General features: G+C 37.3%; 1 protein-coding gene across 15 annotated transcripts in view; it reads right to left on the reverse strand.

Moving 5' to 3' along the window:
• The window catches only part of LOC105226771 (cAMP-dependent protein kinase catalytic subunit 1), a 110,734-nt gene extending 93,155 nt beyond the window's left edge, over positions 1-17,579 (reverse strand). For 8 of the 15 annotated variants that reach the window (XM_049445990.1, XM_049445985.1, XM_049445979.1 and 5 more), the window contains exon 1: positions 17,444-17,579. The gene's annotated coding sequence lies outside the window, so the exon portion shown is untranslated. Of the gene's footprint in view, positions 1-7,711; positions 7,849-17,141 lie in introns of those variants that run through there. The other 7 variants (XM_049445980.1, XM_049445984.1, XM_049445983.1 and 4 more) reach the window with 7 other exon arrangements.
• Between the last annotated feature and the right edge of the window lie 8,609 nt (positions 17,580-26,188).

The following is a 26,188-nucleotide window of genomic DNA, read 5'->3' on the forward strand; positions in this document are numbered from 1 at the left end:
TCCTTTCATGGGCCTCTTCAGTTTAGGGAACAAGAAAAAGTCACAGGGGGTCAGATCTGGGGAATACGGTGGCTGCGGCATCATTAGTGTGTTGTTTTTGGCCAAAAAGTCACGACAAGCAACGATGTGTGAGCAGGGGCGTTATCGTGGTGCAATTTTTTTGATAGGTAAAAATCGAAGACGATCCAAAACACGTGCAAGCAAAGCAGTTGTCAACAATTAAATGAACATTCAAAATGGCCAAGCTTGTCGACATAAGTGAGAGACATGTGTACCAACATAACGCCACAAAAAATTCGAAATTCGAATATACGCAACCCGCGAAAATTCAAAATTCGCGATACTTTTTGAACACACCTACAATATTTGTGTTATCCCTCGGTTGACTTTGCTGCATATGATTGGAAATTGTATCTGAGCTACCTTAATGAAACCCAAGGAAGGTTTTGTTAATATGTGGCATGATAATAGTTAATTGATAAAATCAGGTGAAAATTCTCCAAATTCCATATACTACATACAAGGTACGTTCCAAAGTAAACAGGACTTTTTGCATCTAGCGCCCCCTGGTGGCGCCATCTATATGTCGACTGGTGCGTTAGAATCTACTATCTTTATCGATTGTCCAGTGATTGGGAGTGAAGTTATTGTGTTTCAAGTGTCAGTATGTTTGTGATGACGGATTTTGATTGGCCCATATGTTGATCGTCATTTATGTCCTCACGACCACTTTGAAAACATTGAAACCTGAAACATAAATGACGATCAACATATGGGCCAATCAAAATCCGTGATCACCGGAAATTCCATCGAAACTGTGCGTGAATTCATCAAAAATCAACCGAAATCATCATTGTAATTCATGGAAATGGAATTGAACATCTCCAAAGCATCGATTTATCTCATTTTGACAAAGTATCTGGCGGTCATATCGGCCAACGAGCTGAAACACTCGTTCGACATGCTTTTGGACGGTGCAAAAAGCTGAATTTTGAATAAAATTAATTGATTGAAACCATTTTTCCTGTTTATTTTTTTAAGTCCTGTTTACTTTGGAACGCACCTTGCATATTTTTACTTGATGATTTTTTATTTTTTTGAAAATATGTGTTCCCTTTGTAAAATGCCTATTACTATTTTATTACATTTCCATAAGCAAAATTTAAAATTTAACAAAACAATTATAGAAAAAAACCTCAATTCTTTGAATATTTTGGTAAAATATCACAAATCATATATTTATATAAGCACTTTCATTAAAGGAACTGCAATATGCTTAAAGAAAATATATATTATGGTCACAAGTATCTTTTATTTTTTATATATGTAGATATATAAACCTGCCTGCATATGTACGTTTAAGCCCCCCAATTTGAGAAAAGATTTCCTAATTGTAACTACTAACAGTTTTATCACATATACATTGGTGTGAACAAAAAAGGAACAACAATATGGTATTGTGAAGTTTTACAATGTGCTGTTTTCTTATTAAATACAATTGTTCTTAGATACAAATATAACTTATATAATTTTTTCCTAACAGTGTTAGGAATTTCCCACCATACAAAGGAAAATAAAAACAAATATTAATGCGAAACTCTAAAACTTGCAAAATATTTTAACCTCTTTTTGTTCACTCAACTGTACAATTCCGATATGAAGTAAATTTCCGCTGTTTAATTTGTGTACAATGTCAGTATTGCCGCAAACCATGGATAATGGGATGCCCAACGTATTCCAGTGTGAGAGGGCCTCAAAATAAGCTGTTTTTATAACATTTTCCATTGTGGCCAGGTCGAACAAAATAAGAAATTTTGGGCATTTAAATTAAAACACCCAACATTTATTATGATTGCAAATTAGTATATATTGAATTTTTAATATATGGCGAAACTATTTAAATCCTTTTTTATGATTTTATGGTATATTAAAACCATTGACTTTTGAACTTTCTATAATTAATAAGGTGAATTAAGCCTGTTTGTTCTCAATTAATAAATGTTCCTAATCATTTGTAATTAAAAATTAATTCTACTATGCATCAAATTGCAAATTTTGCATTTTCTTTGATTTTCATTGTTTTACAATTTTTATTAGCGATCTTGAACGGAGGCAACCGTTCACATATATTTCTGGTAAAATTTCAATCTGGCCGTTCCAGTCATTCCAATTGCAAAATGTCAAAACCTACCCAATCCAGTCAACTGTCAAAGTTCGGTAGGTGAGCGGATCTCGCATTTGCAGTGACTGCAGAGTTGGGCATCTCTTTATCTCTGCCGCAAACATTCTGCGATGAAAATCAAGTTTCGGAGGAATTTCGAGTGCAACCGAACATTTTATACTCTTCCAACTTTCAAGACTCAAAACCAGGAAAATATTTTAAGGTGTAAAACGTCTACCAGAGTATCGAAATCCAAGCAATTAAATATATGTATGCATATACCATATATAACTCATATGCTGACAGACACATAAGTGTATTAGAAAAACGAAAACGCTTATAGGTAGTATACGGAAGTTGGGGTAGAATCGATCAAATTTTATCTATTTTTGCCAATACCGCATACTATTAACATTGCACATGCTAAAAAACTAATCATATAGAGTAAAGTCGATTGGATGTTCGAAAATCCTGATATTACTTATATTGGGGGTAAGTCAAGTTTTTGCTGATTTTTTTTTATTTTTGGCAGAAAGATAAACTGTTATGAGTAAAACACGCTCTCATTTTCATTGAGATAACTCACATATTGGGCGATATATGCGGTACAAAGTCACAAGGGAGTTCGAATTTTTGACATACAGACATACCATTGTCAGCGAGGATTATCCCTGATTTTCAATTATATAACTCACACATTGACCTATATTTTTGAACAAAAGTCAACTATAAGTACTAGAGTCCAAATAATCGCCATCTAGGGGCTTGAACAATTTTGGTTGGATTTGTACAATTTTCAGTAATAAGATAGCATACACTAAACGCATTATTCGTTCAAAGTTGTATCCCTTTATATTAATTGCTTCCTGCTTTTGTACTCGAAAGTGGAATTTAAAATTGTGTTATATGGGAAGCAAGCGTGCGTGTAGTGCGGTTTCGCCAATTTTCACTGTGACATATAATTATGAGAAGAATACGTACTTAATGTAGTCGAAATCGGTGGGTTGGCGCCCGGAATTTATTTCACCCAAGAATGGGCGAATGAATGTTACATCTCAATTTAGTGCTTAGTTATGGCACTTTGCAATGACAGGAGACGATTATTTTACATAAGGCTCGTCTGGGTAGCCAAAAAATATCCGTTTGAAGGCGAATCATAACTCTATAGGGTTGTGCGCTGGGTTTAAGAGCCGGCCTTAAAAATTCATTCCCAGTTAAAAGTCCACAAAAGCCACGCATGAGAAACTTTCATTTAAATGACGACTCTTGTAAACGTCGTAAGGATTACGATTTAAGGGCATGTACCTGGAATTTCCTGTCCCTTCATTGGGAAAGTACCGCTGCCCAGCTAGTTGTTGTCCTCGTTAGAGCAAAAGCTGTCCAAAAAATCCGATGGCCGGGACAAGAACTGAGGCGAGTATATCCTTGTGGCATTTACTACAGTGGACATATAAAGGAGCGCAAATTAGGTTTGAGATTGGCTTTGACTTCTCCCAAGCCCGAAATATGGTTATCTGTAGTACTAGATTCCAGCACAGGAATTTATAAAGTTACATGTCTGTCTCCGGATCGGAAAGCCATCAACTAGATGGATAATGCTGTGATAGACGAAAAACGTCTAATTATCGACTCGAAGCAGTTCGACGTCGAAAAGATGCAAATCACAACAAAGAGCCGAACGATTGGTACGATGAGTAGAGTCGTAACGCATCATCGAGTAAGACTGACTATCTCGATTTCGGGAATAAAATGGATATGTACGGATCGAGGAGGTCCTCCAGATGAAGGAAATATATATAGTTATATATATATATAGTTGTCGCTGACTTATAGTTTTTGAGATATGTGCATTTAAAGTTCAAAACATCAACTATTTAAAATCGGTGTTTCTCCGATTTATAAAGAATTTTACAATTTTATTTTTAACTTTTATATCCACGAACTCTTCACTAATTCGTTTTTAACCATTTATTTTATATTCAATAGTACAAAAACAAGCGTAACACCAGGAGATGGTGAACCTGATTCCCCAATCGATGACGATGGAGCAGCCGTTCCGTTGCCCGACGATGAAGAAGTTCGAATAGCAATTACCTGTCTGAACAGCAAAAAACGGCGGGGCTGATGGATTGCCAATCGAGCAATACGAATACGGGGCGAAGAACTGTAAGCGCACGCATCATCAGCTTCTTTGGAGAATATGGTCAGACGAAACGATGCCCAGGGATTGGAATAAATGTTTGCTCTGCTCAATCCACAAAAAAGGGAGACCCCGCAATTCGCACCAACTACCATGGCATAAGCCTCGTCAACGTGGCATATAAGGTTCTATTAAGATTGAACCTTATCAGAGTGGCTTCAGGCCTGGAAACTCAACAACTGACCAGATATTCACTAAATTTATAATATATTCAAATATATTTATTCCTGAGAAATATACGCTGTTTCCATACCAATTTTGAAATGAATAAATATAAACATTATATTCCAAAAACAGAACGTAATCGACTATGGATAATAAAAAGTCGTTTAGTATTACCCTTCTCTTAAAAATCCTCGGTGGTAAACTCACCACGGTTACTGTTTTGAATAGCGGCCAAATGCAACAAACGCAAAAAGGTTTTCTACGCGAAAAAACTAAGAACACCTGCGACCACGATTTTTTTTGAGCTCGCCTGAAAACTGTCAACGCCATAAAAACTACTAATGATTTAGGGTGAATTTTAGAATAACAAAATTTGTGTGTAAGTGTAGAGGAAGTTTTCCAGATCAGGAAATCATATTATATATTTAACGCTGACTTACAATTTTTGATATTTACAGCAAAATTTCAAAAATTCAAATATTTCAGTTTGTGTTTCTCCGATTTACATATAAGGAATTTTTCCTTACACGATTAACTTTTATTACCACTAACATTTCACTAACTTCGCGTCTAACCATTGATTTTTATCAAGAGAAAAGAATTTCTGAAAGATTTTACTTTGTTCTTCACACGATAATGAATTTTGTATTGACTATATACATTTTCTTATTAATTTATTTTTATTCGTACAAAATATGGTAAGACTAATTTTTTGTAATAATTAGAACAATTATGCGAACAATTAAAAAGTGAAAATCAAAAGCTTATAGAACAAAATAATCGCCCACGGTGAAAACCACACAAATAAATATGAAATATCGAAGTATGAACCGCGGCCTCTATCTATTATGATTCTAATATCGCTAATTATAAAAAACTAAATAACCTAATTAAAGATAATACTAAAAGTTCATTTTTATTAAAACTATTAAATAACGACATTCATAAAGTAAACGTTACATCAAGTGGAGCTTCAAGCTCAACCTTTAACCTCAAGAATGTCTAAATATGTTAATATAAATATATATAATATAATGATATACTGATTTTACAAGACACGGTCATATATGTAGCTTTAAAAAACTACGATATATATCACACAATCCACCATAGTAATTGTGCGAGGGAAGGCACTGCTGTTATTGTAGGAGGATATAAAAACACACAATATTCAACCACAACATTAGAGAGGTACAAAATCCTCATTGAAGGATATAAAGAACTTCAATATACATCCACAGAAATTTATCATGGGAGGCGACTTTTATGCGAAACATTTTTACTGGGGATCGCACCTAACGACAGCTAAAAGGCGAGACTTACTTCAGGCAGCTCCCCATTATATCTAACATTTAAGAAGACAGTTACTTATTAGAAGAGATCTTATTTTGAAGCTATACAATAACAAGTAAGGAAGGGCTAAGTTCGGGTGTCACCGAACATTTTATACTCTCGCATGATAAAGTGATAATCGAGATTTCATTATCCGTTATTTACACATTTTTTTATTTTGTTGTAAATTAATTAGAATTAAATTCTGAGAGATTTACCGACATTTTCGGTAAAAAATTAGGTTAGGTTAGGCACTGAGTTCTTCGTGTTCGATATCAGGGACCTTGAAAAGTTATTGTCCGATCACGACAATTTTTCCACAAGGGATACCACAGCTCAAATACCGTATTTGTGTAAAGTTGTATTCCGCTATCATCATTGGTTCCTAATGTATATATTATACAGAGAAGGCATCAGATGGAATTCAAAATAGCGTTATATTGGAAGAAGGCGTGGTTGTGAACCGATTTCACCCATATTTCGTACATGTCATCAGAGTGTCAGGAAAATATTATATACCGAATTTCGTTGAAATCGGTCGAGTAGTTCCTGAGATATGGTCCATAAGTGGGCGACGCCACGCCCATTTTCAATTTTTAAAAAAAGTCTGGGTTCAGCTTCCTTCTGCCATTTCTTCCGTAAAATTTAGTGTTTCTGACGTTTTTTTAGTGATTTTCAACACAACCTTTGTATGGGAGGTGGGCGTGGTTATTATCCGATTTTTTTGAACTGTTTTTTTTTAACTGTATATGGAAATGACTGAAGGAAACGACTCTATAGAGTTTGGTTGACATAGCTATAGTAGTTTCCGAGATATGTACAAAAAACTTAGTAGGGGGCGGGGCCACGCCCACTTTTCCAAAAAAATTACGTCCAAATATGCCCCTCCCTAATGCGATCCTTTGTGCCAAATTTCACTTTAATATCTTTATTTATGGCTTAGGTTTGACACTTTATAGGTTTTCGGTTTCCGCCATTTTGTGGGCGTGGCAGTGAGCCGATTTTGCCCATCTTCGAACTTAACCTTCTTATGGAGCCAAGAAATACGTGTACCAAGTTTCATAATGATATCTCAATTTTTACTCAAGTTACAGCTTGCACGGACAGACGGACGGACGGACAGACAGACATCCGGATTTCAACTCTACTCGTCACCCTGATCACTTTGGTATATATAACCCTATATCTGACTCTTTTAGTTTTAGGACTTACAAACAACCGTTATGTGAACAAAACTATAATACTCTCCTTAGCAACTTTGCTAGAGTTAGAAGTTGCCACATTTACGAAAGAAATTCAACAAGCAGCTTGGGATAGTACTCGGGATATAAAGCGGAAAAATATAGGCTCAAATTATCCTAAAGAAATATAAATCCTCCCAATTAGGAAAAGAAAGATACGGCGGAAATGATAACAAACACACTCACTACTCGACAAAACCAACCTTAATAAGGCAACAGCTGAATTAAAACGAGAAATCGCTCATATTAAGAATGAGTCAATTAATAAATATTTATCTCATCTATCCGCTGACAAAAAAGATGATTACAAAGTATCTGAAACGTTCAACAAGCCACCTTGCACCATTAAAACATACTTCCAATATATGGGCTAGAAGTGATTGTGATAAAGCTAATGCATTTTCAAAACACCTAGCTGAAACCTTTCGTCCAAATGAGAAAAGTGAAATGGTGTTCCTCAGTAGAATTCAACAGGATCATGCATCAATTCCAGCCATCGCCATTTGTAAACTTAAAAGTGAAATTAAAAAGCTTAAAGTTAAAAAAGCAGCTGAATCTAATTACAGTTGTAGTGTTAAAGCAGTTACCATACAAATTTTAAATGAAGCTCACCTATCTTTTCAATATAGAAATCCGTCTGAAACATTTTTCCAAGGCTTTGGAAAGTTGCCGATGTTGTTATGGTTCCTAAGCCAAGAATACGCATGTAGTCTCGTCATATAGACTAGTTTCACTACTTCTAAAAATCTCAAAACTTTTTGAAAAAATAATTTATTAAAGATTAAAATAGGTTTTAGAAACAAGTACTCAACAATAGAACAAATTCATAGAATAACATTCGAAATAAAAAAATCTCTGGAGGAGGGAAACGTATGCTCAGCTTTATTCCTTGACGTTGCGGAAGCGTTCGACAAGGTGTGGCACGAAGTCTAATTGCCAAAACCTATCATGTCTTCGATTGAGTATTGTGCTATTTTAGAATCCTTATCACCTTGAGATTTTTCCGTGTAAAACAAGGAAATGAATTCTCTAAACTAAAAGAAATTGAAGCATATTCTATATACAAGAGACTTACCGTACCGCACTAAACAGTACCACTTTTGCTGATGACACCGCAATACGATGCGTCAAAAAAACATCAAAAAAAAAAAGCTGCGCTATACCTACAACATGCAATCAACTCTGAGTAAGTTTAACTAAAAAATAGTGGCAAATCGGTTCATGTAAATTTTACAAACAAAAGAATCACTTATCAACCTACAAGTTTTCTAGATGTCTGATTACCATCACGCTCGATGCTGGATTACGTTAGAAAGAACATATTAAAGTGAAAAGGATTGGACTTAACCTGAAATGGTCGAAAATTAAATGGCTAATAGGGCGAAGTTCAAACCTGTCCATACACAATTACTTTTTTATAAACAAATAATCAAGCCGATATGGCCATATGAACGCAACCGTGGGGATCTGCAAATGAAAGCAGTATTAATATTATATAACATTTTCAAAACAAGGTGCTAAGAGACATTATAAATGCTTCTTGGTACAGCAGAAATGCTGAAATTCATCGAGACCTAAGGGATAATACAGTCGCCGAAGAAATAAAGAGTCAGCCAGGTGCCCACTACAAAATGCTTTATGCACATGAAAGTAACATAAAGGAGTTAATTATATACCATATATGTATGAATATTATTATTAATTTATATGTAATTTATTTTTAAGTTATTCAAATCAAACTGCTGGTTAGTTTTTGAGGGAAAACTTTAGTATACCCCGCATTTCGTGAATAACTTATAGTTAGTGAGATATTTGCGTTTAAATTTGAAAATTACCAATATGTCAAGAACGTATTTTTTTGATTTAAATTAATCTTACTTATATTTTGCAATTTCATATCCTCTAACTGGCACAACTCCGATTTCTTTGGCGCCGCGATCTGAAGGTTATAGGTACCGCAAACGCTTAGTTTACGAGATATTCGAATTTAAAGTTCAAAAATTCCCAAAATTCTAACATTTCAACAAGAAGATGCTGTTGAAGCATTCAAAAACCATGTTTTGGAGGTGCCTCAATCGGAGTGGAAAAAGTGCTTCGAAAATTGGTTTGAGCGCATGCAAAAGTGTATAAATCTTGATGGAGAATATTTTGAAAAACAATAAGACCATTTTCGTTGATAAATATTCCTATTTTCATTATTAGGACAGAAATATATATAGCAGCTCTCGTATATGGCTCGCATTTGCTTTCGTAAACATACAGACAAATGTGCCAAAGAAATAATATATGTACATATGTATGTGTCATAGAAATTCTATTGCCGCAAATATGGAAATGAAAATGAAATAATGCGAATGTGCAGATTTCATGAATGTCATCAATTTTCTTCTTAACTTTTTAATAGTCGAAATAAATACAATTTATTTGTTTTATTAATTCATTTAAAAATTAAAAAATTAAACTAAAGAAAAATAAAATTAAAATAACGTTTCCTAATTTTTCCCGATTTTGTAAAAATAATTAATAATAATTTTTCCTTTCTTTGATTCTATCGGCTCTGTTAGCCGCCAAATCGAACATCATACAGAATTCAATTTGCACCTTCTCTATACTTTACATTCTCTGGCCCGGCGCGCTTTTCAGACTGCATGTTGTTGTTGTCGTTTTAACGGTTTGCTAATCCCCGTTAGTATGGTAAAAGTTGCTTGTGTTTTCGTCGAGGTCATCTAGCGGTAGGCCCAAGAAACGTGCTGTTTCGACGGGGTCCAAAGGGAGGAAGGTGTTAGATGGGTAGAGTTTGTAGGGCATGCAAAGAGGTGGCCAGTGTCATGCGGAGACTCGTTGCATGCAGGACATACATTAGGTATGTCGGCGTCGATTCTGGATAAGTAGGAGTTTAACCGTCTACAGTATCCAGAACGAAGTTGCGCTGGAGTTACTCGCGTTTCTCGCGGCAACTGGAGCTCTTCGTCTGCAATGAGTGGTAGTTTGACTCCAAGAACGCCATTCACGGGAAGGGAGTCGGTGAAGGTGTTGATGGCTCCACTGTGAATGGCGGTCAGTGCCTGTCGAAAGTTCGTTGCGTCCGAAGTCAGGTCGGCGTACTGTTCGATGTCGTCGACGTAGTCGAAAAATTACCTCTTGATGTTCCTGGGAGGCGGCTCCGCTCCAAGCAGGTGGCTGCAAGGTGATTCCTACGGAAACATCCCAGCAGGAACTGCCTGAAGAGGAGTTCATTATGCTCCTTTACATGTAGCATGCGCGTCTCACTGCGGAGGTGTTCAATGGAAGACATCAAGAGGCATCCCGTCGTGGTCCGGAGTGCTGCATTCTGGCAGGTCTGAAGTTTCCTCATCTGCGTACCACTGCATCCAGGCGACCATATTGGGTGCTGCGTAGTTGAGGACCGGCCGGCCTATTACCTTGTAAGTTGCCAGCAACGTTTCTTTGTCTTTTCCCCATGTGCTGCCGGCTAGCGACTTGAGGATTGTGTCGCGTCTCTGTACCTTGGTGATAATCGCGGTCGTATGGGGAGAGAAGGAGCATAGACTATCGAGGGTTACGCCTAAAATCTTAGGGTTATTGACGGTCGGAATTTTAACGCCATCTACTGTAATATTAAGTTCAAGTCCATACTCCTTCGTCCAGTTTGTATATATGGTCGCTGTGGATTTGGTGGGTGAAAGTTGGAGATTTCGTGCAGTGAGGAAACGAGAAAGGAGAGGTAGTTGTTTACTTTCGAACACATGCCATCGATTCCATTGCCCGACGTCAATATCGAGAAGTTAAACAGTAACGAGGAGAGGACATCACCCTGCGAAACCCCCTGTTTAATTCTTCTCAGTTTAGGTGTTTCATTTCGAAATAGTACGGATGACTGACGACCGTTCTGGTCCACCTCTTTAGCCCTGGAGGGAGAGTGGTTTTTTCGATGACCTGCAGTAACGTTGTGTGATTGACCGTGTCAAAAGCTTATGACAGGTCCAACGCTACAAGGATCGTTCTTTCGCAGGGTGGCTTCTGGTTGAGGCCACGAACTATCTGGGCGTTTATGACGCTAAGTGCTGTGGTGGTGCTGTGCCTTTTGCGGAATCCATGCTGGTGGCTGGCTAGGCTCAGGTGGTGAGTGAAGGTCGGGAGTAACAAGGCCTCAAGTGTCTTCACTACTGGGGAGAGGAGAGTTATTGGACGATAAGATTCCCCTTTGTTGGCGGGCTTCCCAGGTTTCAGTAGTGGGACCACTCTTCCGACTTTCCACACATCGGGTATTTGAAGAGTGGTGAGCGACAGGTTGAGGACATTGGTGAGATATTTTACTCCCGTCGAGATTTTGCCTTGTTGATGACATCCTGAACCTCCTCATCGGTGAAAGTAAGTGGCGCGCAGTTGTTTGGCATTTTGCGCAGCCGTCGGTTAACACATCTCTTGGCTTTGTCTACCGAAGGGTGCAGTGTAAACTGCCGGCTAAAATAGCTCGCGCCCTTCTTCGGGTCCGAAGAGGTATGACCATTGAATTGAACTTCAACTCGGTCGTCATGTCTCTTCGGATTAAACAAAGCTTTGACAGTAGCCCAAAGCTTACTCACACCGGTGGAGAGGTTGCAGGACTTCAGGTGCTCTATCCATTTCGTCCGCTTATGTTGATTTACCATACGCAGAATCTCCAAATTGAGATCCCTTATTCGGGAATCTCCGGGATCGGCATGGCGTAAGGTGTCGCGCTCGTTAGCTAAAACAGATACTTCGGCTGCTCTCGGTAAATTCTGCGAAGCCGACCCAATTAGCTTTTTTAAGGTTAATGAAGGTACGGTTGTCCACAGAAACGAAATCAGGAGGCTTCTCGATCGAGATAATTATGGGCAGATGGTCTGATGCGAGAGTTAGCATAGGTCGCCAGGTTATGCTATTTATCAGACCACCACTAGCAATGGTAATATCAGGCGAGCTATTACAGGTGCCCATAACTCTGGTGGGGGCTTCGTCATTCATTGTGCAGAATATCGAGTCGTCAATCTGTTCCGCCAGCACCATCCCCTACGATCATTTGACAGGCAGGAATGCCAAAGATCGTGGTGCGCGTTAAAGTCGCCTAGTACCATACGGTTTTCACCACGAAGTAGCGCACTTATATTCGGGGCAACATGTAACTGGGGGGATGTATATAGTAAATATTTCGAGCTCGACATCGCCTGACCGGATAGCTATGCCCTGACATTCTAGGGTAGTATCTCTGGGGTCGATGTCTTCTTCGATTAGACGATACTGCACGGTGCTGTGCAATATGAAAGCTAGGCCACCACCACTATCTCGCTCGCGATCTTTACGTATAACGTTGAAACCTGCACAACTCAGAAGATCTAAGCGGCTGTTTAACTTGGTTTCTTGGACCGCAGCTATCGATACACGTTCCCGATTCATAAGTGCAACTATCACCTCGATCTTACTCTGGAGTCCATTGCAGTTGAATTGATGGAGTCTAGTTTGTGTTTTTGGTGGTGTTTGGTGCAGCTGCAGAACCCGCAGGGGCGGTTGTCGCACTGGGGTGTTGGATGGCGACGCCACTGTTATGAGTTACGGGGGCAGACTCCTGCAGCATGGGGCAACGTAGGATTCACTCAACTCACGTGTGGTGCGCAGGCCGGAACACGTCGGAAAGTGACACCAGCCAGTGCAGGAATTGCACTTAACTGATGTGACATTCCGACGTATGACGGTCTGACACACGGAACAGACTGTGTGAGGAACCACAAGGATTGGATTCCCACGACAGCCGGTTTTACGCACCGGAATTGACTCGGATTTTATCCGACCAAGGGCTGTTTTTTCGGCGATGTAACCCCGTTTGGATCGGTGAGTACTAATTCAGACTGCATCGCAAACAACGGCCACGGCGCTATGGCGGTTTTGTTTACTGCTTGAATTTTTTAATTCGTAATATCTTTTGAATGGAAAGTCCAATTTAAATAATTTAAAAACTATTTTATAGGTAGTTAAATAGTCTTGACCATAAAATAATTTATTTGGATAAGGATTAATATAAACACATAATTAGCATGGTTTGAATTTGGTTAGCATTTTCATTAAGGTTTAAAATGAAAAAAGTTGTTGTAGTGACCTAACTACAATAGTTGGACATATGCTACCGCGGAGTTTTTTGTAGACATTATGATGTTCTTCAATATTTTTGTACATTATTTTGTTCTATTGTTAATAGTTTCGGCAGCGCATTCGACGAAAGACGTTTTAAGACACATTTTTCTACACCTTCGGTTACATTGTTCAAATTTTACCAAGAATCCCTAATTTTTTTCAAAATGAAATGTAGCCTATGTCAAATTGGAAGAATGTAGCATTCTATTGGTGAAAGAATTTTTTAAATCGACGCAGTACTTTTTGAGCCTATTCATTACAAACATACAAATCTTTCCTCTTTATAATATTAGTATAGATATGTATATTCTTGATCTGGAGGACCTCATCTATCTGTAAATACCCATTTAAACCCCGAAATCAGGGGATGCTATTCTAAATCGCAGCCTCGTGCCCTCTAATCCCTTTGTACTCATTTATTTTACATTAACATAGGATCTTTATCTGAAAAATGTTAAAAAGTTTAGTGAAACATTGAGAAATACTGTGTTACTGACACAAATTTTTGAATTTTTAATAGGGAATATTTTAAAAATATAAGTGCTAACAATATTATCTTTGCAGATTCATCCTTTGGAGAACCTCGTCTATAAGCACATACCCCATTTACATCGAAATCGTGCTTCAATTCTATATACATATATATATATATATACTTTCTTGATTTGAGATGCTATTCTAAACACCAGCCCCGAGGTGTTTGTAGTTTTTTTTTGTTTCGAAAGACATTCTACTACATTTCAAAAAAAAATAACCCCGGGTCGGACCAACCTAGACGTTTCCAGTCCTTTCGCGTTGAACTTCTTTTAGCGTGGCAACCTTCTGAAAGATTTTACACTACTCACTACACGATAAAGAATTTTAGGTAAATGTTCAGGAGAGCGGCTTTTCCGAAAACGTGCACCAATTTTCACGGGAAATGTCTTAAAAAATTCGTGTTTAATTCCGATTCACGAATATGTATGGCGCGTTATCTAATTTTATGTATTTTTGCAATAAAAACAAATTGCACAATATTTACGCCATTAATGGCATCACTGTTCAAAATTCAATTGAGAACTAGTGATGCAAACAGTGATTGGGTTCGAAATATCGTACTCTCGATCTTCGAGAGTAAACAAGAATTGGTAAAAATGAGAGATATATAAAAGAAAAGGGTTGGGTTTAGTATCGCGCCGGTTAATTTTGGCTCACTGTACCTGTAGTAGGGGAGCCCGGAGTGCTAAATTTGCAGTTACTGGAGCGTCATGGAGACTTACTAGATTGTCAAGATAACGTTTAAATAAAAAGAAAGTCTAGGTGAAGTTTTCCATTTTAGTGGGGAGAAGAGCGGGAAATTGGTGTCAAAAATGTAAAAAAAAAACAGTCACATGAAAATACTCCAGCGCGTCAGTCATTTATGGTATATACGCGCATTGTATTTCTGATAGTCGATATATATTAATCTGACAATCAAGTCAGGGTTGAAGGCCGTAATGACAGGTAAAAAAAAAAAAATAAGTTATTCGAGCGCGTCAGATTTTCTAAGCGAATGTTAATGAACCTCTAAAAAGTGTACCATTTAATATTCTGACAATTTCGACGTGGACAAAGGTCATTTATTGATTTTAAAACTTGTAAAAAAAAAGGTGACCTTGAGATATTCGAGCGCGTCAGATTTTTATACAGTGGGATGAACTTGATGTCAGAGTCTTCCCAAAAGATAATCTGACAATTATATAGAGGCATATCGTTAATCTGACGATTTAAAAGTGGAAGAATTCTGTTTGGTTCTTGTTTTTGTTACAGGATGTAATAAAAACAGTGTATACATATGTATATATATGTATATGTATACAATATCATATGTATTATGTATATTGTATGCATATACATATGTATATGTATAGAAAATTGAATAATTTATTAATATGAAAATAGATCTAAATATTAATAAAAAAAAATTTAGAGTTTGTGGAATAAACTTTTTTTTCGTACGTTTCTTCGCCACAGTAAACACATTTGACACTAACGTCACTCATTTTTACAATGGATGTAAAACTGATCGCTGTAATCGAACGAAACAAACAAAAGTGTCAAGCGTTTACTAACAACAACCACGCTATGGTGATTAGTACGCTTGACCTTTTATCGACGATTTTACCTGTATCGCCCCACGGAAATTGTCAGATTATATGATTTTCGTGATTCTGACAGAATTACCTTTAAAATTACAAAAAAATCTATCGCGCTCGAGTATTTCAAGGTGACGTTTTTTTTTTTACAGATTTGTCACCCTGCTATTTCTCTAAGCCACCCTCAAACTGTCAGAATATTGAAATATACACTCGTCTTCATGCATTTAACATACCATCTCTTAATCTGACGCGCTCGAGTTTCCCGAAGGATCGATTTTTTTTCTCTAATCTGATGCAGAAAGGAGTTCTATGCGAAAAAAATCTGATACACCCCGGTGTTGGACCGACCAGGGTTATTTTTTTAGAGCGCGGCCGAAGGCCGCCAACACAGAAAGGAGTACTACACGAAAGTACATCGGTCACCCCGGGTATTCGCTCGACCACGAGTATTTTTTTAGAGCGCGGCCGAAGGCCGCCAACGCAAAAAGTAGTACTACACATTTTGGTTTTCTTTATTTTGATATCTTGTCCATACAAAAACGTTGGCTGGGTTGCATTTGTTTCAGTTTGTATGGAAAAATGAGCAAAAACACTGATTTTTGGTCATTTTCAAAGGGCTCCCTACGGGTCTATAGGGGGTCGAGGGGGGGTTTATTAAAAAGTTCGATCCTTCCTCCTTCCAATAAGGTAGCGTGAGGGGGGTAGCCCCCACCTGTTTTTCTCCATAAACAATACTAAAGCGGCGCGATACTAAACATTTCCCAAAGAAAAATATTATTAATTGGGAAAATAAAAAGAAATTAAAATATCGATATTCTCAATATTCGAGTCCGAAAGAAAATTGGTAAAAATGAGAAATACATAATAGAAAAATAATAATTGGAAAAAAAAATAAATTAACATATCGATATTCTCAATATACGAGTCTGATCGAGAATTGGAAAAATGAGAAATACATAATAGGAAAATTTATAATTCATTATAATTGCAGAAAGAAGAAGAATTTGGACACAGAAGAATTTTGAACACCGGGGTTTTGGACCGACCAGGGATATTATTTTTCGAGCGCTCGAGCATTTACCGAATTTTATATTGACGGTATCTTTCTTTTTAATTTATTTTTATTCGTTTACAAAATATTGTAACACTTCGTTTTTGCTTAACCATTTTCATAATGTATAAATAAATGAATTTTAAAAACAGCTAAATATGGAATTAAAGTTATTTTTTAAGAACAAAACATCTACTCACCCTTCCTACCCTGAACAAGGGAAAAGTTAGTAGATATAACAATTAAATATAAATGTGCAAAATTCATTATAAAGTTGAAATTTTGAACTTTAAATGCAAATATGTCAAAAATGTTAAGTGAGCGTCTACAATATGTATATATTTTCTTAATCCTTCTCCGTGCATACCCATATACCCGAAATCGGGGGATACTATTCTAAAGTCCAGCCCCAAATAATCATTTTTTTATTTATTTTTATTCCTTTTACAACATATAGTTACACTCTTTTTTTTTTGCTTGGTACCATTTTATTTCATAAAAGTATCTCAGCCATTAATTTTTCTATAATTCTCTGCTGACCTTGACAACGACTTCTATACCCTATAGAAAATAAAATTATACTGAAAAGAAATAGTATCCGAAGTTCTTAATGATTGTATTCTCAAAGACCATTGCAATTCCCCATTTTCATATTTAAGAAGTTATTTATGTATGTATTAATTATTGTAATATATAATTTTGTAGTATTAATATAAGCATATACTTTTATGGCATTATATAGACTACTAGACGGATCAAGCCTTCATCAGACCAAAGCATAAAAGGTATTTATGTATATTATCGTTTTAAATTTCACCATTAAACATTTTCGTATATAAATTGATAATCACTAGTGATATTCCATTGTAAAACACACTTTGCACTTTTTTACATTGTTTACCCCCCTTACACTATTTAAGATCAACGTTCACTAACGATCAACTTAGGATGTCGACGACCCACACAAGTTTTCTATTTTTACTTAAAATAAAAAAGTTTGTGTGCATCTATGAACTCTTCACATACTTAGCAAAATGGCGACTTTTCCACCAGCTTCCCAAAAAATTTACTACACATACGACAATAAATATAATCGATTTTGAGTAAAATGAAATTTTTCTGATAGACAGATAATCGATACATTTCAAACTGGCCAATATTACCAACAGTCTCTGCAAGCAATAGTTTATCTAACACTTACATCGTAGCAGAATTTAAGTCGGCCTTTATTTTCTGTTTAAATCCACATTGTTATTAAAACAATAGTAAACGAGACAGAAAAATTAAATGAAGAATATCAGCGTGGCATTCACCCAAAAAATTCTTATATCATAGAAAAATTACGCGCTTTAATTTGCTAATAGTTGAAAATTTTATGCGAAAATCTCGAAAACATTTCTCCTGACATATTGCATATTGTGTTACAGCATAAAAATTTCGTGCATTTAGCAGAATTTACCAAATTTGAGTAGGCAACATTGCCCAAAAATTGTGAGTTTTTGCAATTGCTTGAGAGTTGTCGCTTGAAATCTGCCACCTTTTTTGTGTTTTCAGCATCAGATAAAAACAGTTTTTATATTGATAATGAAATTATGTGAAAGTATATTAACAAAAACAAATTTGAAGATTTTTAGATGGCAGAAAATTAACAACGCACAGTTTGATATCCATTTTTCCAATATTCTTAATTTTTCGCACACTTTTTTCGCTTTACAATAAAGTATTGCTTTTAATTCCTTTTTGTTGTTTTAACGTATTGTTACAAAAGTAGTATTAAGTTGTATTTGGATTGCTATATGCATCCCTTATTATGACCAATAGCTGTAGGTATATGGAATAGCATTTGTCTTGTTGTAGACATCTGGCGCCGCACTGTCTGCTTGTCTACTTAAACAATTGCTGAGTCTGGCGCCGCGGCTGTCTGCATGCGTCTGGCGCCGTATAGCATTATGTTCTGGTAATTTCCAGACGCAATATTCTAGAAGGACACGTCGGCATCAGCGAGAAGTGCGTGGCTATATAAGCCGTGGCAGCGCCAACGTAATCAATCAGTGCTAAGAGTAAACTGTTATGGTGTAGACGAGTTGTGAAATAAAGAGTTGTTGAATTAAATTAAACAGTTTTGGTTTTATTTGTCAATCCAGAGATACGAACCTAACAAAGTGAACTAGCAAGCAGTAAATTCGTAACAATTGGTGTCAGAAGTGGGATTGTCAAATAATCCAAATTCAAGATGGTTAAATTCGGAGAATTGAGAATTCAGCAATTAAAAAAGGAACTGGAGGAGCGTAATTTGCCGATAAGCAGGCAAAAGGCGGATCTGCAGGCACGATTACGTGAAGCAATGGAAGCGGATGGAATTAATGTGGACGAGTTCGAATTTGTTGGGCCAGAAACTTCTACAAAGGTAGAAGAGAAAGTAGAAGAACAACGAACATCATCAAGTGTAGACATGAACACGTTGTTAGTGGCTATTAAGCAAACGGCAGAAAATGTAGTGCAAACAGAAAATCGTCTGGCACAGCAAATGGCAGAAAATGCAGTGCAAACAGAAAATCGTCTGGCACAGCAAATGGCAGAAAATGCAGTGCAAACAGAAAATCGTCTGGCACAGCAAATAGCTGAAAATACATCGCAGTTAAAGTCTTGCCTGACACAACAAATGACTGAAAATAATACGCAGTTAGAAAAGCGTTTGGTACAACAGATTACAGAAAATAATACACAAGTGCAAGAGAAATTTTCAAAATTTGAAGACGAATTAAGCACGTTAAAAAATGACGAAGAAAATTTGAAATCAGAAGTTCTTCAATTAAGTAATCGTATGCGAGAACTGCAACTACATGGCCCTGCACCATCAACAAATAATCAAAGATTGAAGGCACCCACATTCGATGGAAGTATTCCATTTCAAATTTTCAAACTTCAGTTTGAAAAGACAGCAATGGCCAATAACTGGAATGCAGCGGACAAAGTAGCATCCTTGTTTGTATCATTGAAAGGACTGGCAGCAGAAATCCTTCAGACTATTCCAGACTGTGAACGGGACAACTATGAGGCATTAATGGGTGCGATAGAAAGACGATATGGTAGTGAGCACCGGAAACAAATATACCAGATCGAACTGCTCTACTGGGGTCAGAAAATGAACGAGTCATTGCAAGAGTTCGCAACTGAAATAGAACGACTGGCTCATTTGGCAAATGCAGATGCACCTGTGGATTACATTGAGAGGGTAAAATTCAATGTTTCATAAATGGAATTCGTGATGTGGACACCAAACGCGCCACATATGCATTGCCAAAAAGAACGTTTGCTGAAACGGTTTCGCACGCCCTCACACAGGAAACAGCTTCTCTACTAAGTAAACCAGCACACAAAGTACAAAGGGTTGAAATGGAATAACCGGCGCTGATGGAAGAAATATTGAAGACTCTGAAGACAATTGCTGCACCGCGAGTAAATACAACAGGAAGATGTTTCAACTGTGGAAAATCGGGTCACTTTGCCCGAAATTGCAATATAAAAGTAAACCCATCAAAATGGAAACAACCAACAGATAACGAGGACGGCCACCGGGGAGGAGCAGCTGTCGCGGGAAAAGTGTTTTGCAAAGTAATGATTGGTACCCTGGAAGTTAATCACACCTTCATCGCAGCAGAAATCACGGATGAAATTATAATGGGAGTAGATTTCATGATTGATCACGGGGTTACTTTGGATTTAAACAAGCAAATGCTGTTTTAGCAGAACATGGAGATGCCTATAAACACCGGATATGTGACCAACGTTGAAAGTAAGAGGGTGATTGTTGATGATAATCAGAGTATTCCACCAAAATCTGAGGCGATTGTATGGGCTAAAGTGAATGGAGGAGGTGGGACTGAAGAGTTGTGGATTGTGGAACCAACAAAAATAGACACACCCATATTGGTAGGAAGAACGCTTGTGAAAACTAGAGAAGACACCACCATTCCGGTCAGAGTAGTGAATGAATTCAACACGCCTATAAGTCTGAAGAAAGGAGCAGTAATTGGACAGTGTCAGAATATAAGTGCAATAGCACGATGCGAACGGTCACAACAGAAGCCTACTATTGAGCCACAGCAGATAAGTCCTACACTCCTAAATAATTTGCTGAACGAACTGCATGGAAATGAAAAAATAAAAGCAGAAAAACTATTAGAAAAATACGCATCCATATTTGCCAACGAAGGAAACACAGGAAGAACTGGCATTGTCAAACATCGCATAAATACTGGAGACGCTAAACCAATCCGTCAAGCTCCGCGTAGGGTTCCACTAGCAAAACGTGAAGATGCTAACAAAATTATTGAAGACATGCACAAAAACGGTGTAATCGAACCTTCAATAAGTCCATGGAGCTCACCTATCGTCTTAGTTAAAAAGAAAGATGGTAGCACCCGTTTCTGCGTAGATTATAGGAAGTTGAATGATGTCACAAAGAAAGACAGTTATCCTCTGCCAAGAATCGACGATACATTAGACACCTTGTCTGGAGCGAAATGGTTTTCTACATTAGATCTACAAACATGTGTTAAAAGGACTCAACTGGAAGACATGTTTGGTGTATCTTGATGACATTATCATCATGGGAAAAAGTTTTGATGATCATCTGAAAAATCTAGAGGAAGTCTTTCAGCGAATAGCATTAGCCGGATTACGCTTGTATCCCAAAAAGTGTTCATTATGGAAGAAGCAGGTCACATATCTCGGACATAAAGTGTCAACTGAGGGGATTCACACCGAGGAGGGAAAAATAAAAGCAGTTAAAGATTGGCCTCAACCCACCAACATACATGAACTCCGCAGCTTCATCGGCTTATGCACGTATTACCGCCGTTTTGTACCTGGATTTGCGAACGTGGCTAGAAGTTTACATGATTTAACAAAGAAGAATCGCCCGTTTGTATGGCAGTTGGAACAAGAAAAAGCGTTTGAGCAGCTTAAAGAACTACTTTGTACGGCGCCGATGTTAGCTTATCCAATACCTGGAAAGAAATTCATCCTGGATACAGATGCGAGCGCTTATGGAATTGAAGGTGTCCTGTCTCAGCTCATCGACGGACAAGAAAGAGTAATTGGGTATTACAGCAGAGTGCTCGGGAAACCAGAGAAAAACTACTGTGTGACGCGAAAAGAACTACTAGCTGTGGTGGAATGTGTAAAACATTTCCACAAGTATTTGTATGGACAACGATTCTTGCTGAGGACTGATCATGCAGCATTAAAATGGTTATTACAGTTTAAGAATCCGGAAGGCCAAATTGCACGATGGATCGAAAGATTACAGAATTACGACTTCGAAACGGAACACCGAAAGGGGATTCACCACAAAAATGCGGATGCATCACGTCGCCCTTGTCCACTGGAATGTAAACATTGCTCCAAATCAGAAGGAAAAGAAGGTATAATCGACGTACGATTACTGAATATAGAACCTGAAGATGATTGGACTCCTCACCGCATCAGAATCAATCAGCTGGAGGACCCTGATCTTGCAAGGCTGATAATAGCCAAAGAAAATGGGGTACGACCACCAAAGGAACAAATAAGTAACGAGAGTCCAACTGCAAAAGCATATTGTGCCCAATGGAACAGCATAAACCTCGTTAATGGATACCTTCATCGTACCTGGGAAAGCGAAGATGGCAAACAATCTCGTCTGCTGATCATAGTACCGAAGTCCATGATCCCGAAAGTATTGAAAGAATATCACAATGGACCTAGTGGAGGGCACCTTGGAATTACAAAAACTATAGAGAAGATTAAACAACGGTTCTACTGGATCGGTTGTCGAGATTCCATGGCAGAATGGATAAGTAATTGCGTAGAGTGCATGGCAGCTAAAGGTCCTAAAGCCAAAAGTCGCGGTAGGCTGCAACAGTACAACGTGGGATCACCATTTGAACGAGTCGCAATGGATGTTGCAGGTCCGTTCCCAACCAGTACGGCCGGAAACAAATATCTACTGGTTGTCATGGACTATTTCAGTAAATGGCCAGAGGTATATGCCTTACCAAACCAAGAAGCAAAGACAGTAGCCGAAGCGTTTGTAGAAAATTGGATAACAAGGTTCGGAGTGCCCGTCGAATTACACTCAGATCAAGGCAGGAATTTCGAATCTTCCATTTTCCAAGAAGTCTGTACATTATTGGGCATCCACAAGACACGGACAACAGCGTTACACCCACAATCAGATGGGATGGTAGAGAGATTCAATCGAACGCTCAAAGAACATCTGCGGAAAATCGTCGATAAAGATCAACGGAATTGGGACAAGTGCATCCAGATGTTCCTGCTGGCGTATCGTTCAGCGAAGCACGAGACAACTGGTTACACGCCAGCAAAGATTATTTTCGGATCTGATCTGCGACTCCCTGCTGATCTCAAGTTTGGAACGAATCCTACAGCTGTAAGAAATGATGGAGATTATTGTTCTGCCTTAAAGGAAGAAATGAATGAATTGCTTCTAATGGTAAGACAGCATACGCATCTGATGAGCAATAAGATGAAGGACTGGTTCGATCAAACGGCAAATTCAAAAGGTTTCGAAGAAGGTGATCTGGTCCTGTTGTACAATCCACTTCGAAAGAAAGGCTTGTCCCCGAAATTGCAGACAGCCTGGGAAGGACCCTATATGGTGATGAAACGACTTAATGACGTGGTATACCGCATACAAAGAAATGGAAAAGCACGATGTAAAATGAAAGTAGTACATTTGGAGAGGTTCGGGACGATTAGGCTTTAGTGGAGGGCAGTGTTACAAAAATAGTATTAAGTTGTATTTGTATTGCTATATGCATCCCTTATTATGAACAATAGCTGTAGGTATATGGAATAGCATTTGTCTTGTTGTAGACATCTGGCGACGCAGCTGTCTGCTTGTCGAAACAATAGACATCTGGCGCCGCACTGTCTGCTTGTCTACTTAAACAATTGCTGAGTCTGGCGCCGCGGCTGTCTGCTTGTCTGCATTTGGCGCCGTATAGCATTATGTTCTGGTAATTTCCAGACGCAATATTCTAGAAGGACACGTCGGCATCAGCGAGAAGTGCGTGGCTATATAAGCCGTGGCAGCGCCAACGTAATCAATCAGTGCTAAGAGTAAACTGTTATAGTGTAGACGAGTTGTGAAATAAAGAGTTGTTGAATTAAATTAAACAGTTTTGGTTTTATTTGTCAATCCAGAGATACGAACCTAACAAAGTGAACTAGCAAGCAGTAAAATCGTAACAATACATAAAATATATGAACATTTAGCGAACTTAACGTTTTCTAAGAATTCATATTTTATTAATAAAATTATTGTGTTCCTTCGTTCCTGTAGAAGATCTTCTGAAAGTCTTCCACAAAACGGTGTTTGGCCGTGAGGAAGATATTTCTGATCCAAATTTTCTGAAATAAAAAAAACCAAAAGGATTACTTGTAGCAGAGATAAATAGACGAAATGGCGGCTTCCCAACAAAAATAATCTTGTTCTGCACGAAAATTTACAACTTAAAGTGACTTAAAAAATCGAAATTTGTATCAAAATCTTTATTGGGTTCGATCACTACCTGATAAAATTATCTAAGAAGGCCTTGTGAAAGACAATCGGTCAAACTGTTTCGAGGAAATATATCTCACCGACTTTGAAAACATCGTTTCAAGAGAAACGCATTTAAAGCGCAGCTGTTACTCCGTGTAGCGGTTCCGACTACTTTCAAATGCTCGGAGACGTCTTTACAAATACCTCTTTACTACAAAACTATTTACCGGATTACTTTGCAATTTACAGACAATATTCTCGAATATATTTACATTCAAACTATACAAAAGAATTTCGAGGGGTTAGAACAATTTTCCGAGGTTACAACAAAAGTAACCTATCCGATAACGAATGCATTAATTACTGATAACCTATTGGTTACCAGTTGCTTAACTTTTACCCATTTTTTAAGGTATGTTTTCATCGCAGCGGATCTTCAAGATGAAATTTAAATTTCTGCAAAGTAAAATATTTTTTAATTTTTTTTCTGTTACAGGTTTTGATTTGCAATTACTTACCGCTTATTTATCCATATCATTCTTGAGCGCACGTATCACCAAATGACAAGATACGTTTGTGCAATTTAAATACATACAACCTTCGCAATCACAATTCATTTAAACCATTTACTTAATTGACAGTTTTCATGTCACTAGATAAATGTATTTATTTGAAAAAGACCCATATGTTTTCTGGCAACATTGTTATATTATATAAAAAGAATTACGACACAACAAGGCGGCATAGTGCAATTTGTTTTTGTAACAAGTATTGTAGCTTATAGGGTAACTTCCAGCTCTCAAGAAATGTAAAAACTTCATATAAAAACACTTAAGAAATGGCCAGGAAAATTTCCTGTGGTAAATTTGATTTTGCTAGTATGCAGCTCTTATGAAATCTAGTACTAATTTATAATAAATTTTTTCAATAAAATGCAAATATGGCATCGCTGGCTTTGCGAAGAAACACGAAATCAACAATTGTTTCTTGAAGGGAATTCAAAGTAATAAAATCATGAAAAAGGATTTAAGTAGTTTCGCCATATATTAAAAATCCAATATATAATAATTTGCAATCTTAATAAATGTTGGGTGTTTTAATTTAAAATGCTCAAAAATTCTTATTTCGTTCGATCTGGCCATAATGGAAAATGTTATAAACAACGCTTATTTTGAGGCGCTCTCACACTGGAATAAGTTGGGCGTCCCATTATCCCTGCTTCAAACGACGCTGTGGCACACATAGTTGCCTACAAAATATTAGCATTCCGACATACGCGTGTATACTGACATACAAAATACAAGTACTACCGATAATATTAAACACTCACTACACTTGAAAACAACCCCATATCATTCAACATAAAAAATAGGATGCAATACATACAAACATATACACTTCTTCTTCTTAATTAACGCAGACACCGCTTACGCGATTATAGCCGAGTTAACAACCGCGCGCCAGTCGTTTCTTCTTTTCGTTACGTGGCGCCAATTGGATATTCCAAGCGAAGCCCGGTCCTTCTAGACTTGGTCCTTCCATTGGTCTTGTGTAAATCCAAACGATGATTGATTGGGTGGGTTTATTTTAATAGACAGACGATTAGGCTCGAAGGACCAAAATGTCGGGGTGATCGACATGAGTTTGCCGGTGTGCCAAATTTTTTTTCTTTTTTATTGAATACATGTATTTGCAATCTATTCGTTGAACAATAAGCAAATTAGTTGACTATGGAAATTTGACTTGTATTATTGATCTCCAGTGAGGCTAACAATAATATACTTACATATGTATGTACAAAGGTACATTTACATTTTGTTTAACTTAATTTTATATTAATTAACTTCTAAAGGGTAGATCTAGTACATGATGCCTTTTAAGTCGAATGATTTCATTGGTTTCATCTAATAGCGTGATTGCCAGTAAGTTTTCATGATAACTAATTCTGCGTAAGTATGCCGTACTGAACCTTTTAATTTCATTTTTTATAAAAGGAATATTTAGATCCGAGTGTATGGCTTTATTCGTGATGTACCAAGGAGCATTTGTAATTAGTCTTCAAGTTTTAGACTGATATCTTTGCAATATTTCTATATTTGAAATCGAGGCTGTGCCCCAAAGCTGAATGCCATAAGTCCATATTGGCTTTAATAAAGCTTTATATAATAGGAGTTTAGTCTCGAGATATAGAGTTGATTTAGGTCCAAGTAACCAATACA

This window comes from Bactrocera dorsalis, chromosome 1 (genome assembly GCF_023373825.1).
Source record: "Bactrocera dorsalis isolate Fly_Bdor chromosome 1, ASM2337382v1, whole genome shotgun sequence".
Taxonomy (NCBI): domain Eukaryota; kingdom Metazoa; phylum Arthropoda; class Insecta; order Diptera; family Tephritidae; genus Bactrocera; species Bactrocera dorsalis.